Source organism: Canis lupus, chromosome 16 (genome assembly GCF_011100685.1).
Source record: "Canis lupus familiaris isolate Mischka breed German Shepherd chromosome 16, alternate assembly UU_Cfam_GSD_1.0, whole genome shotgun sequence".
Lineage (NCBI taxonomy): Eukaryota > Metazoa > Chordata > Mammalia > Carnivora > Canidae > Canis > Canis lupus.
The window spans coordinates 46,933,898-46,947,422 of record NC_049237.1 but is presented as its reverse complement, the minus strand read 5'-3'; the positions used below and the strand labels follow the sequence as shown (position 1 = coordinate 46,947,422).

Sequence of the window (13,525 nt, the reverse complement as noted above, 5' to 3'; positions counted from 1 at the left end):
AAGACTGGGGGGGGGGGGGGGGGGGGGGGGGGGAAGGGTTATAACCCTATGCCTTTAGCTTAACAGTCTCTGCCCTGGTTTAAGCTTCATCCCTTCTTCTGTCCTCTTAATGTCTCTCTGCCTTTGTTCTTTTCTTCCCCCTGTTAGCTTTTTTCTTTTTTTACATTTATTTTAAAGTCAAAGGTATAAAGGTATAACATATAAAAATAAAATTCACCCTTTGCAGTACAGTTTCGTGAGTCTTGACAAATTTTATGGCTGATTCCAGCACCCCAAAAAGTTCTTCTGGACCTTTTACCAGTCAAGCCTTTTCCTTGGTTCTGGACCTTGACGATTATTAATCTGATTTCTCCCTCTATCTTTTTGCCTTTTAAAGAATGTAACATAAATGGAATAATATAATGTATAACCTTGGGCATCTGGCTACCTTCACTTAACATAAAGCTTTTTATTTCATCCATGTTGCTGTGGGTATGAATAGATTGATCTTTTTTATGGCTGAGTATATTCCTTTGCATAGGTACACCACTGTTGGCTTATCCATTTCCCAGATAAAGAACATTTGAATTGTTTCCAGTTTGAGGCTACTATGAATAAATCTTCTAGAAATATTTACAGGTAAGTGTTTGTATGAATACATGTCTTCCTTTCTCTTGGTTAAATTAATAGGAATGGGCTTGTGGGTCATATAGAAAATGTATGTGTGTGTTTGACTTTATAAAAATCTCTCAAACTAGACTCCTAACTCTGGGAAATGAACAAGGGGTAGTGGAAGAGGAGGTGGGGGGGGCGGACAGAGGGACAGGGTGACTGGGTGATGGGCACTGAGGGGGGCACTTGATGGGATGAGCACTGGGTGTTATACTTTATGTTGGCAAATCAAACTTCAATAAAAAAAATATACAAAAAAGAAAGAGAATCTCTCAAAACTGTTCTCCGAAGAAGCTATATAATCTTGCATGCCCTGCATTCTTATTAGAACTTAGTATTGTCAGTCTTCCAAATTTTAGCCATGCTAGTATGTATATAGTGGTATCTCATTATGGTTTCTATTTGCATTTCCCTAATGACTAGTGATGTTGAGAATCTATTTAATGTATTTATATGCTATCCATTTGTCTTCTTTAGTAAAGTATCTTTATTTATTTATTTTTTAAAATTTTATTTATTTATTTATTTGTTGTCTTTCAAAAACACTTAATTCAGATTAGTTCTCAATTCTGATTAGTACAATTTATTGATTTATTTTCTTTTATGATTCTTGCTTTTTCCTTCTTACTAGGAAATTTTTGCCTAAGCCAGGATCACAAAAAAAAAAATTCTCCTACGTTTTCTTCTGGATGTTTTATAGTTTTAGTTCTTATATTTAGATCTCTGATCTATTTTGAGTTAACTTGCGTAAGATACAAGGTAAGGGGCAAGCTTTATTTATTTGCCTATGGATGTTCAATAGTTTGAACACCATCTTTGCAAAGACTACCCTTCCCCCACTAAATTATGTTAGTATTCTTATTGAAATCAATCAACCATATATATATGGGTCTATTTCAGGTCTCTTTACTCTGTTCCATTGATCTATATCTTATCGTTATGCCAGTACCACATTGTCTTATATACTGTAACTTATAATACATCTCGATTAGGTAGTGTAAGTCCTCTATTCCTCCTTTTCTAAATCATTTTGGCTACTCTAGGTATTTTGCATCTGATATAAAATCAGCTTATTGATTTTGACAAAAAGCTTGCTGGGATTTTTATTGGGATTGTGTTGGATCTATTGATCAATTTGGACAGAATTGGCATCTTAGCAATACTGAGTTTTCTAACCCACTAACATTATTTAAGCCTTCTTTAATCTCAACAACATTTTGTAGTGTTCTGTGTATGTCTTACTTTTTTGTTAAATTTATTCCCGAATATTTCATTTATTTAAAAGTATGGGAAATGATTTTTCTATTTACATATCCAGTTGTTTATAACCTTGCAGTCTGTGACCCTGATAATTTACTTATTCTAGAAGTTTTTGTAGATTATTTGGGATTTTCTATGCAAACGATCCTATAACATGTGAACAAAGACATAATGTCTTCTCCCTTTCAAACTGGTATGCACTTATTATCATTTTCTTTACTTAGCCCACTCTAAAAATATTGAGCAGAAGTAATGAGAACTGACATCATTGTTTGTCTTCACTTGGGGGAGTAAATCACTGAGACTTTGACCCTTAAGGATAATGTTACCTTTAGGTGCCCCTTATCAGATGAAGGAGGTTATAATCTATTCCTTGTTTCTTGAGAATATTTTTAATTTTATTTATTTATTTTTTCTCACTTGAAAATTTTATTGGTCAGGGAGAAAGGAAGTCAGGCAGCCCCCCAGCTTCCCGCCCAGGGTTCCACAAACTCTCACTGCTTCCCGTTGCCATTGATGGAGCGGTTCACGTGCTTGGGGGATGCCAGGAATGCCTTGAGCTTGAGTCTGGCGCTGAGGCGTGCCACATAGGCCGAGAGCAGAGGGAAGGAGTCCAGGCAGCTGGGGGCCAGGACCTGGTGAATCAGCAGCAAGTCAGCAGGTTGTAGTCCGTGAAGGAGATCTGGTTGCCCACGATGAAGGCCTGGCCCCCCTCATTCTGGGACAACAGTGTTTCAAAAGACTTCAGGTAACCTGGTAGTGCCTTCACATACTTCTCCTTTCCTGCCTCGTAGTTAGTGTAGATGAGGAGGGCATATTTGCAGCAGAGATCCTCCACACAATCGTTCACTAGAAGGCCGACTCCTGCTGGTCCTTCCCGTAGAGCCCAAGGGAGCCGCCCAGGTGTTGCAGGATGGCATTGGACTGGTACAGCGTGAGGTCTCAGTCCTGGAACTTGGGGAGCTGCTCATACAGACAGGAGGCCTTGAGTGAGCCCTTCATCCAGGTTTCCATGGTCACCACCTTCTCCTTCCAGCTCTGGCCCTGGTCAGCCAGCAGCATGCGCTTGGCCTTGCAGCACCCTTGAACAGGGAAGTAGATGATGGTGTAGGGTGGCATGGTTGCAGCGCAGGTGGTGGTGGCGGAAGCAGTGGCAGTGGCAGCGGCAGCAGCAGAGCTCCTATTTTTTATTTTATTATGAATTGATGCTAAATGTTGTCGAATGTTTTTTCTGCATCTATTCATATGATCACATGGCTTATCTTTTACCATCTCTTGGCACATTGATTTATATGGATTGATTTTTCAACCATCTAAAGAGCCTTGCAGGGGTACCTGGCTAGCTCTATCAGAAGAGCATGACTCTTGATCTTGGAGGTTTTGGATTTGAGCCCCATGTTGGGTGTACAGATTACTAAAAAAAAAAATAAATGAACTTTCTAAAAAAGCCTTGCATTCCTTGGATAAACCCTACTTAGTCATGATATATTGTTCCTTTTACATATTGCTGAATTATATTTCCTAGTATTTTGTTAAGGATCTTTGCATCTGTGTTGATGAAAAATATTAGTTTCTAGGGTTTTTTTTTATATATGTCTTTTTCTTATTTTGACATGAGTGCAATGTTGGCCCATTTTCTGGAAGAATTTGTGTAGACTTGATACTATTCCTTTCTTAAATATTTGGTAAAATTCATCACTGAAATTGTCTGGTGTGGAATTTTATTGTGGAAAGGTTTTAACTAAAAATCCAATTTCTTTGATAGAAGGCTGTTCAGGCTATCTGTTTCTTCTTGAGTGAACTTTAATATTTTTTTTTTTATAAATGTGTTCATTATACATATCAAAGTTATTGGCATAAAGCTGACCACAATACTTTTTCTAAATCCTTATCATATCTGTAGGATTTGTAGTGATGCCCCTCTTTCAAGATTCCTAATATTGCTCATCTGTATGTTTGTTGTTCTTCTTTATCAGTCTGGCTAGAGACTTATCAATTTTATTGGTCTTTTCAAAGGAACAGTTTTTTGTCTTATTTATTTTCTCTATTTGTTCCTCTGTTTTCTAGTACATTGATTTCTGCTTTTATTTTTATTATTTCTTTTCCTCTGCTTGCTTTGGATTTAGTTTATTCTTGCTTTATAGGTTTTATCTTAAGGTGCAAGCTTAGGTTAATAATTTGATAATTTTCTTTCCAATATAAGCTTTTAATGCCATAGATTTCCCTGTAAGCTCTGTTTTAGCTACAGCCTAGAAATTTTATCTATAGATATATAGATCATATCGACTATTTATATTATAATTGTTATAATTTTAATTGATTAAATTATACTATGTCCTCATGTTCTTTGTGATTTATTCTTCATCATAAGTTATTTAGATGGTTGTTGATTAATATTCAAATATTTGAAGTTTTTCTAGATATTTTTCTGTTATTGATTTATAGTATATATGATAAGAAAATTTACCTTGTATGAATTTCTGCATTCCATGCCCTTCTTCTCAAAACTACCCTCTGCATGAGAATATCTCTCTATATTGCCATGTAGTGATCCCCAGAAAAAAAAGTGTGATAAAAGCAAGGTACCATACAACTTATAATTTTTTAAATGGAAGGATAAGCCACAAGATTAATAAATTAATAAACAAAATGGCTCACTATAGCGTGAATTGAGGGAACTACTTAGAGTTAAAGGGTAGAAATTAGATTTTTTTTTTTAGAAATTAGATTCTTCAAATATACTTTGTAGATTTTACTATGGAAGCATGATGATAAAACAAGATTGAATTAGAATATGAAGGGAAAAAGAAAACTCTTAAAATAAGAGACATGATCACAAAATTATACAGACTAATAAAATGGTTTTCCACAATATTTTGTATTTGCTTATAAAAATAAACAAATACTCGACTTAAACCTTCCTAAAAGAAGTATTGGGGGTTAACTTGACCAACTAGTTTTTGCCTGGGAGTCAGAGTATAAAGAGGGAAATCTAAACCCTAAATCTTAAAGAAGACATTTTATAATGAGAAGTACCTATTTGTTCATCTTTCTTCTGAGTAAACATTTTAAGTTTCTGCTTTTTGTAAAGAAAGTAAATCTAACTATCTCATTCCTCTACTAAAAAAAAAAATCTCAAGAACTCCCCACTGCATACTTGAACAAGTGTAATACACATACCCTTGGTAGTATCTGAGATGACTTTAAGTCATCCGTGGATAAATGTTTTCTAAATTTTTAACTGTAATGTGCTTACTGTAAAGTACATTAGAAAAAGAAAAGTAGCACAACAAAACTGAGATTTCAGGGACATTATGCTCAGCAAAATTAAGTAAAAAGTGAGCTGCTTTTAATTTCAAACATATAATATTACAGAGACAACATGGATAAGGCAAAAAGTTTGAAAAGTGTGGGGAAAAAAAAGATGTTTTGGAAACAGTGGCTAACAAGGTGAAGTTCAGGTTTTTCCACGTGGCAACACAAGGTGTTTATCTCTCCAACTTCATTTCTTGCCACTTCTTGCCCAGCATTTTATGCCTCAGTAACAAACACCAAATACCAGTGGTTTTCCACTCTCCAAATTGTGTCTTGCCTTCCTGTGCCTCTCCTTTTCTTCTCACCTGTCCTCTCAACTCCAAATCATCCTTTCAAACAGCTTTCAGGCAGACCGCACATCTGCACTTGCGCTCTGTGTCGATCGAGATGATGCCTTTGTATGCTTTTAACCCACAGGATTATGAGCTCCTGAGGGCAAGGATTGTTTTGTTCATATTTGTATCTCCAGTGCAAGCACAGTGATTATTAACTCAAAATTGTCTTGCATAAAACCTAGAGTCAGCATGGAATATGCTTAGTCATAAAATAGCAGAGCTTTTATTGAATCTCTCCTATGTGCGAGGCAGGGTAGCAGATAATTGGGATCAAAGAATAAAAATAAATCCCTTTAGGTAGCTTATAATGATTTCATTTAATCCTCAGAATGCTTTTATGAGTCAGGAATGATTCTCTATCTTACAGATGAGAAACTTGAGGCTCAGAGCAGCAGCAATATAGCATCATGGTTAGAAGAATAGCTTCTGCCTTTAAAAAGCCTGTATTCAAGGGGCGCCTGGATGGCTCAGTCGGTTAAGTGTCCGATTCTTTATTTCGGCTCAGGTCTTGATCTCAGGGCCCTGGGATAAAGCCCTGCATCCCGTCTCCCTGATCAGCAGAGAGTCTGCTTGTCTACTTCTCTCTCCCCCCACTCACTCACTCTGTCTAAAGTAAATATTTTTTTAAAAGGCCTATATTCAAATCCACTTAACAGCTCTAAGTGTGTTACTCAATCTTTCTAAATCTGCGTCTCCTCCTCTGTAAAATGGAATAATAATAATAATATCTATCTCTTTGGGTTGTGATGAGGATTAGATGAGTTAGTGTTGATAAGGCAACTTGAACGGTGCATGTATACATATATTAAGCCTGTGTCTATATATTACATTTTTAAAAATATAATGTATATATATATATCACAATAATTATAATTATTATAACATAATAATAAAGACTGTTGTGTTGCTTCATGGCCTGCCTCAATAATAGAAGATAAATTCTATCCACAAATAATTTAAAAGCAACTCGAATCTTTATATCATCTTTTGAAAAGGCCATAGAAGATTTCATCCATAACACACAATAGAATGTCTGTAATATGCTTCTCATCTAGCATGAGTCTGCCCAAAGCCCTACTGATCAAAGCATGCAACTACCTCCCATCTTTGCCGATGTTTCAGCCTCTCCCCACCTCAAAAGAAAACCAAACAAACCTCTCTGCTCAAACACAGCCTGCGCTGGCTTTTATTTTTCCTTTTTGCCTCTCCCATTTCCTCTGCCAAATCCATTCTTTCCCCAAGTAACTTTCTGCCCTCTCCACTATAAATCAATTTGGCTATGAACCTGAAACAGCTCTAAAAAATAAAGTCTAGGGCAGCCCGGGTGGCTCAGTGGTTTAGCGCTGCCTTCAGTCCAGGGCCTGATCCTGGAGACCTGGGATCGAGTCCCACGTTGGGCTCCCAGTGTGGAGTCTGCTTCTCCCTCTGCCTGTGTCTCTGCCTCTCTTTCTCGCTCTGTATCTCTCATGAATAAATAAATAAAATCTTAACATAAAATAAAATAAAGTCTATTTTTAAGTCTTCAGAGCTTTCTCAGTTTACACGCTGCATCAGTTTTTTGTGTAGTCTTCGCAACATGGACTGTTAGTAGAGGAATAGAATAGTAACAGCTAGCATTTTGGAGGGGACATTTCTCATAGGTCAAGCACTGTTCTGAGTATTTTATGTTTATTATATCATTTAGTCTGGACCCTCCCCTCCTCTTAATTTTACTCTAATTGTCAGGTGGGACTCAGTTACCAAGATGAAGAAGATGAGAGGAGACTGTAAGTATGTTACCTTTTCTTTCCATGCCTCATTAAGTTAACCCCCCCCAAATCACAAAGCACTGGAGATACAAAGATGAATAAGATGGAGGAGGTAGTGTTTCTCTCCTAATCAAAAGCCCACAATCTTCGCAAACTCCATGAGGATAACACACTAGATTATTAAAAGGCAGAATTGGGGATCCCTGGGTGGCTCAGCGGTTTACTGCCTGCCTTCGGTCCAGGGCATGATGCAGGAGTCCCAAGACCGACTCCCTGGGTTGCTCCCTGCATGGAGCCTGCTTCTCCCTCTGTCTGTGTCTCTGCCTCTCTCTCTGCTGTGTGTGTCTATAATGAATAAATAAATAAAATCTTCAAAAAAAAAAAAAAAGGCAGAACTGTCTCAAATGATAGTAATAGAGCACCAATCAGTGGCTGCCAGAGACTAATGTGACTACAAAGATATAGCAAAGGAAAGTTTGTGGGGTAGTACAATCAGTATCCTGATTGCGATGGTGGTTACCTAAATTTCTGTGTGTTAAAATTCACAGAATGTATTCCTCCCCCCAAAAAAGTCCATTTCACTCTGTGATGAAGAAGAAGAGGAAAAAGCAAAGCTGTTTTAACACTTAGAAAATTTCTCCCATCCTATGTGGATAAAACTGAAATTGGCCCAAAAATCAGAAAGTAAAAAGTCTAGGCTGTCTTTCCTCTCTAAGAGAACCATACCCAGGGTCAAGTTGTGACTAAGCAAAGGCTCGTTTTCACTTTCCACCTCCCTTCCTGAGCATCTGCCTCTCTGCCGATCCTCTCTTGCAACCCTGCAAGCAGGGCACCCGTGGGCTCATCCTGCCCTCCTCCCAAGTGCACAGGATCTGCTGTGGCCAACAACTGGGCCCGCTGCCCTGAGGTTCCTGCACTGGGGAGCTCTGACCATTCTACAACGATAACCCTAATCTATTTATCAGAAGTCATTTCCTTGACAAGAGATTCTGCTCCCAGCTGGTTGCCATAGCAGGAAGGATCTACTAAGCATCTTCCAGTGCTCACGAAATGGAGGTATTAATGACAAAGAATGATCGAATGGGATAGAAACGTCAATCAGGAGTAGACAGAAAGATTTGGGGGAGGGAAGCTTTCACAACCTCATTCCGCTCATTCCTTGCAGGCCCTGCTCATTCTGGACTCAAAATATGAACAAGCCACCACAGAAATATAATGTTCCTTTTCTTAAAAGTCTTGAGAACAGTGGAGGAGGCCGCCTAGCGGGGAGGGGCAGAGGTCTATGAGAATGCTGTACCTTCTGCTCCATTTTGCTGTCAACGTGAAAATGCTCTAAAAAGTGGAGTCTATAAAAAAAAAAAAAAAAAAAGAAGAAGAAGAAGAAGTCTTCAGGAGCACCTGGGTGGCTCAGTTGGTTAAGAATCTACCTTCAGCTCAGGTCATGATTCCAGGGTCCTAGGATCAAGCCCCTGGTTGTCTGGCCCCCTGCTCAGTGGGGAGTCTGCTTCTCCCTCTCCCTCTCTCTCTCCCTCTGCCCCTCCCCTCTGCTCATGCACACACACACACTCTCTCTCTCAAATAAATTTTTAACGAAGTCTTCAGAGCCTTCTCAGTATATATGCTGCATCACAATTCTTCAGCTAGTTTGGGCAAAACTGACTTTATTATTCAATAGAGTAATAATAAAATAGTGACATCTAGAATTTTCTGAACAGTTAACATATGACAAGCTCTGTTCTAAGTGTTTCATGTGTATTTTCTCATTTAATTCTCTAACAATCCTAAGAGGTAAGTACCATTATTGTCTCAATTTTACAGGTAAGGAAATTGAGGCAAGAGGTCAGAGCCATGTGTTGTGGATGGATATAGGCCTCCCAGATGCCTGGTCCTGTGGCTTACCTGGGTAGCCTCCTGCTGTGTGTTCGCTTAGGGCTGGTCAGAGATGCAGAGCATACCTGGCCTGAGATCCTGCTGTTCCTGGTGACGTGCATCAGGTTCCATACAAGATCGGTGTGTACAGGCCTGGCCATTTCAGCTCAGTGGAGGACACTGACAGTCCAGAGCTTCCTGCAGAGTTCACTGAGGCTGTCAGACCTGCATGTCATTCCTACCCCTTCCACCCAGCCCTGCTTCTGCCCTGCTTTGGTAAGTGCTGATCTTCAATAAATACCCTGTACCCCAAACTCCATCTCGGCATGGTCTTCTGGAAGACCCAACTCATACAGCACTGGCCAGGGGTCACATGGCAGCTAAGTGGTGATGCCATGAGTCACCCCGGAAGTCTGATGCTCTTGAGATGCACTGCTTCCAAATATAAAAACAAACATCAAATAGTGATAGCAACCGTTGAAACCCTTACTTGGAATATCAGACACTTTGTTTTTAATTATTTTTTAATATTTTTTCTCTTGGCACTTTATTTTTTTTAAGATTTTTTTTTTTTTATTTGAGAGAGAGCAAGAGCACAAGTGGGGTGGAGAGGGGGAGAGGGAGAGAAAGAAGCAGACTCCCCGCTGAGCGTGGAGCCCAACATGAGACTCGATATCAGGACCCCAAGATCATGACCTGAGCAGAAGACAGACGCTTAACCAACTGAGCCACCCAGGCGCCCTGTTTTTAATTCTTTATAACGACTTTATTGATATATAATTCACATAACATGCAATTCACCTTTTTCAAGTATATTTACAATTCCGTGTTTTTAGTATAGTCACAAAGCTGTGCAACCATCACCACCATCTAATTCCAGAACATTTCATCACCCCAAAAAGTAACCCTGTACCCATGAGCAATCATTCCCCACTTGTCAATTTGGTCCCCCTAAACAATAATTCATGTAGTTAATCTGTTTAGGATATCTGTTTTCTATCATCAAGGTACAAACTTTCCTAATTTGATTCTCTTTTAAAGTATCAAAGCCATAAACATGTTCAAATTGTTGTTTTATAATCTCACTCCTGGGAATTTATTCTTTAAAAAAAAGTTAGGAATGATGGGGGGTGGGATGGGAACCAAATCGTTTGCTGCAGTATAATTTATACAACTAAAAAACTGGACACAACTTTGTCCATTGTGGGGATTGGTTAACTAAATCATGGCAGTTTAGCAAAACGGAGTATTATGCATCCATTAAGGACCAAATAGCAACAAGGAAAACGCCTGGTATCATATTAACCATATCAGCAGAATACAAAATTCTATCTACAACTATGTAAAACATGTACATATGGATAAAGATCAAAAGGAAATGGAGGAAAATGAAACAGTTGCTACAACAGGATGTTGGAACGGTGAATTATTTTTATCCTTCTGAGTTCCTCTATTATGTCAAAATGTGGTCCTTACAATAAATTAGAATTGGAGGGAAATATGCATATATATCTACGCCAGTGAAACTTTTTCATTCAGAAAGGCAGGTGGCATAACATATAATTCTCATCCAGAGCAGAGACTTTGGAGTCACGTGGACTTGGATTTTAATTCTGGCCCTGATACTTTTGAAATGTGACTTGAGACCCTGACCTAAGCCCTATAAGCCTCATTTTCCACAATGACTAACAGGAGCTTATACTATCTACTACACAGGGCTATTGTGAAGACGGGGTGAGGTAGCAGCACCTGCTACCACTTAATAAATGGAAACTACAGCTATTTTTTTCCTGCATGAGTAAGTGATGAAACTGATGGTGATGGGATTGACAAGGGAACAGGGGGTGGGGGACAGAGGTTTTTGTTCATGAAAAATACTACTAACACTGCAAACCTTGAGTGGCAATATAACTTTACTCTGAATACCCGGGCAGAAGACTTTCCGTCACCCCTATCAATGGATTACTCCAATTTAGACTAAGTGAACATTGCTTCAAGGGAACATTGGGGTTGCGGGAATTATTCTTTCTCAGTTGGAGACCTCTAGAAATCTGTACCTATAAGGCACTCATCAGTATGCTGGTTGAAAACTTCATCAAAGAAATTCAAGTACTGCTGAATTTGTGTGTGACTCATTTTATTAATGAATACAAAGGCCTCCCAACTGTTCTCATTGTTGTAATTGTTGATATTATCATTATCACCAACAAAGAGCCACTGTGGCACAATAAGCAAGTTCTATCCGTCTTTGTTTGTCACAGAGGAGCTGTGTGCTTCTCCGAGGCCCATGCCTCCCTTATGCACAGGACACAAGCCCAGCCCTTCCTGCCCACTCAGGAATGGGTTCCACTTCCTTATGCCTCCGTGTGCCCTCTCTTCTCATCTGCATCTAGACATGCTGTAGCACATCCCACCATAATAAAAAACAAAAATCCTCTCTTTATCCCATAATCCCTTCTAGATACAGCCCATTTCTCTGTTCCCCTAGACAGCAAAAGCCTTTGAAAGAGAACAGAAGAATGCTGAAAATTACTGAAGCGGAGTGATGGGAGGATTTATGTTACATTATTTTTGCTATTTTTTTTTAACTAAAAATGTTTTTTGAGCTATGATTGAAACAGTAAATTGTATCTACGTTATATGTACTGCTTAATAATGCACAATTTTTAGTAGGGTACAATACATATTTCAGATGTATAATTGAATAATAATATATGCAATTACCCTGATTGTCCAGTTATTATATAAAAACAAAAATTTTTTGGTGTATTGGTCTTGTGTCCTGTAACCTCTCATTAGTATTAGAAAATTTTTGTAGAGTCCAAGAGATTTTCTACATAGACCAAGGGTTAAGAAACAATGACCCATGGGGCCAAATGTGGCTTGATTTTTAGGTATGGTTTTTCTGGAGCACGTAAATACTCTTTGGTGATATTTTGTATATGGCTGCCTTTGCACTACAAAGGCAAGTTGGATTAGTTAAAATGAAGACCAGATAGGTAAGTGTATCACCTGCAAATAAAGACAGTTTTGCTTCTATAACTTTTAGCACAAGGCTGAATAAAAATTGATGAAAGCAAACATCCTTGTCTTGTTCTTGATCTTAGAGGAAAAGCATTTAGTCTTTCACTATTAAGTATGATGTTAATATAAATATTTTTGGGTTTTTTGGTGTTTTTTAAAAAGATTTTATTTATTTATTCATGAGAGACACAGAGAGAGAGAGAGAGAGAGACAGAGACACAGGCAGAGGGAGAAGCAGGCTCCAAACAGGGAGCCCAGCCCGATGCAGGACTCCATCCAGGCATTCCAGGATCACACCCTGAGCAGAAGGCAGATGCTCAACTGCTGAGCCACCCAGGTGTCCCAATATAGATATTTTGTAAAGGCCCCTTTATGACTAGTTTGCTGAGAGTTTTTATCATGAATGAATGTGGGATTTTGTCAAATACTTTTTTCTATTTCTATTAAAATTATCATAGTTTAAAATATCTTAATAATCTTATTCTGTATTTTTTTTCTAGAATATCTTTGGTGTCAGCATCAGAGTAATAATGCTGGCTGAAAAGTAATTTTACTTTTCCAGCATCCTGAAAGCATTTGTGTAGATTAGTATTATTTCCTTCTTAAATGTCTGCTACAATTCACTGATGAAGTCATCTGGACTTGAAGTTTTTTCATAAAATTATTTTAATCACATGCTAAATTCTTTAGTACAAATAGAGCAATTAGCATATCTCTTCCTGATTGGGCTTTTGTAATTTGTTGTGTCTCTCAAAAAAACTGTGCATTTCGGGATCCCTGGGTGGCGCAGCGGTTTGGCGCCTGCCTTTGGCCCAGGGCGCGATCCTGGAGACCCGGGATTGAATCCCACGTCGGGCTCCCGGTGCATGGAGCCTGCTTCTCCCTCTGCCTGTGTCTCTGCCTCTCTCTCTCTCTGTGACTATCATAAATAAATAAAAATTAAAAAAAAAAAAAAAAAAAAAAAAAAAAAACTGTGCATTTCATCTTACGTGTTGGATTTACTGGCATAAAGTTGTCCATGATATTCCTTATCATTCTTGTAATATCAGTAGAAAATGTAGTGATGCCACTACCCTGTTCCTGATGTTGATTAATTTGTGTCATCTTTTTTCTTCTTGATCCTTCTAGCTAAAAATATATCGGTTGTATTGTTTCCAATGACTTCCTCTGTTGTTGTTTTTTTATTGTATTGATTTGTCCCAAAATTTTTTTTAATTCAACTTTGGATTTAACTTGCTCTTCTTTTTCTGGTTACTTAAAGTGGAAAGTGAGGTTGATAACTAAGACCTTTCTTTCTAATACAGTCATTCAATTCAAGAAACT

At 38.3% G+C, this 13,525-nt stretch overlaps 1 long non-coding RNA gene and 1 pseudogene across 10 annotated transcripts in view; both read right to left on the bottom strand.

Annotated features, from left to right (window-relative positions):
* Positions 1–13,525, bottom strand: part of LOC119869578 — a 43,930-nt gene that overhangs the window by 14,038 nt on the left and 16,367 nt on the right. The window lies entirely within an intron of this gene.
* Positions 2,333–6,116, bottom strand: LOC100683324 (annotated as a pseudogene).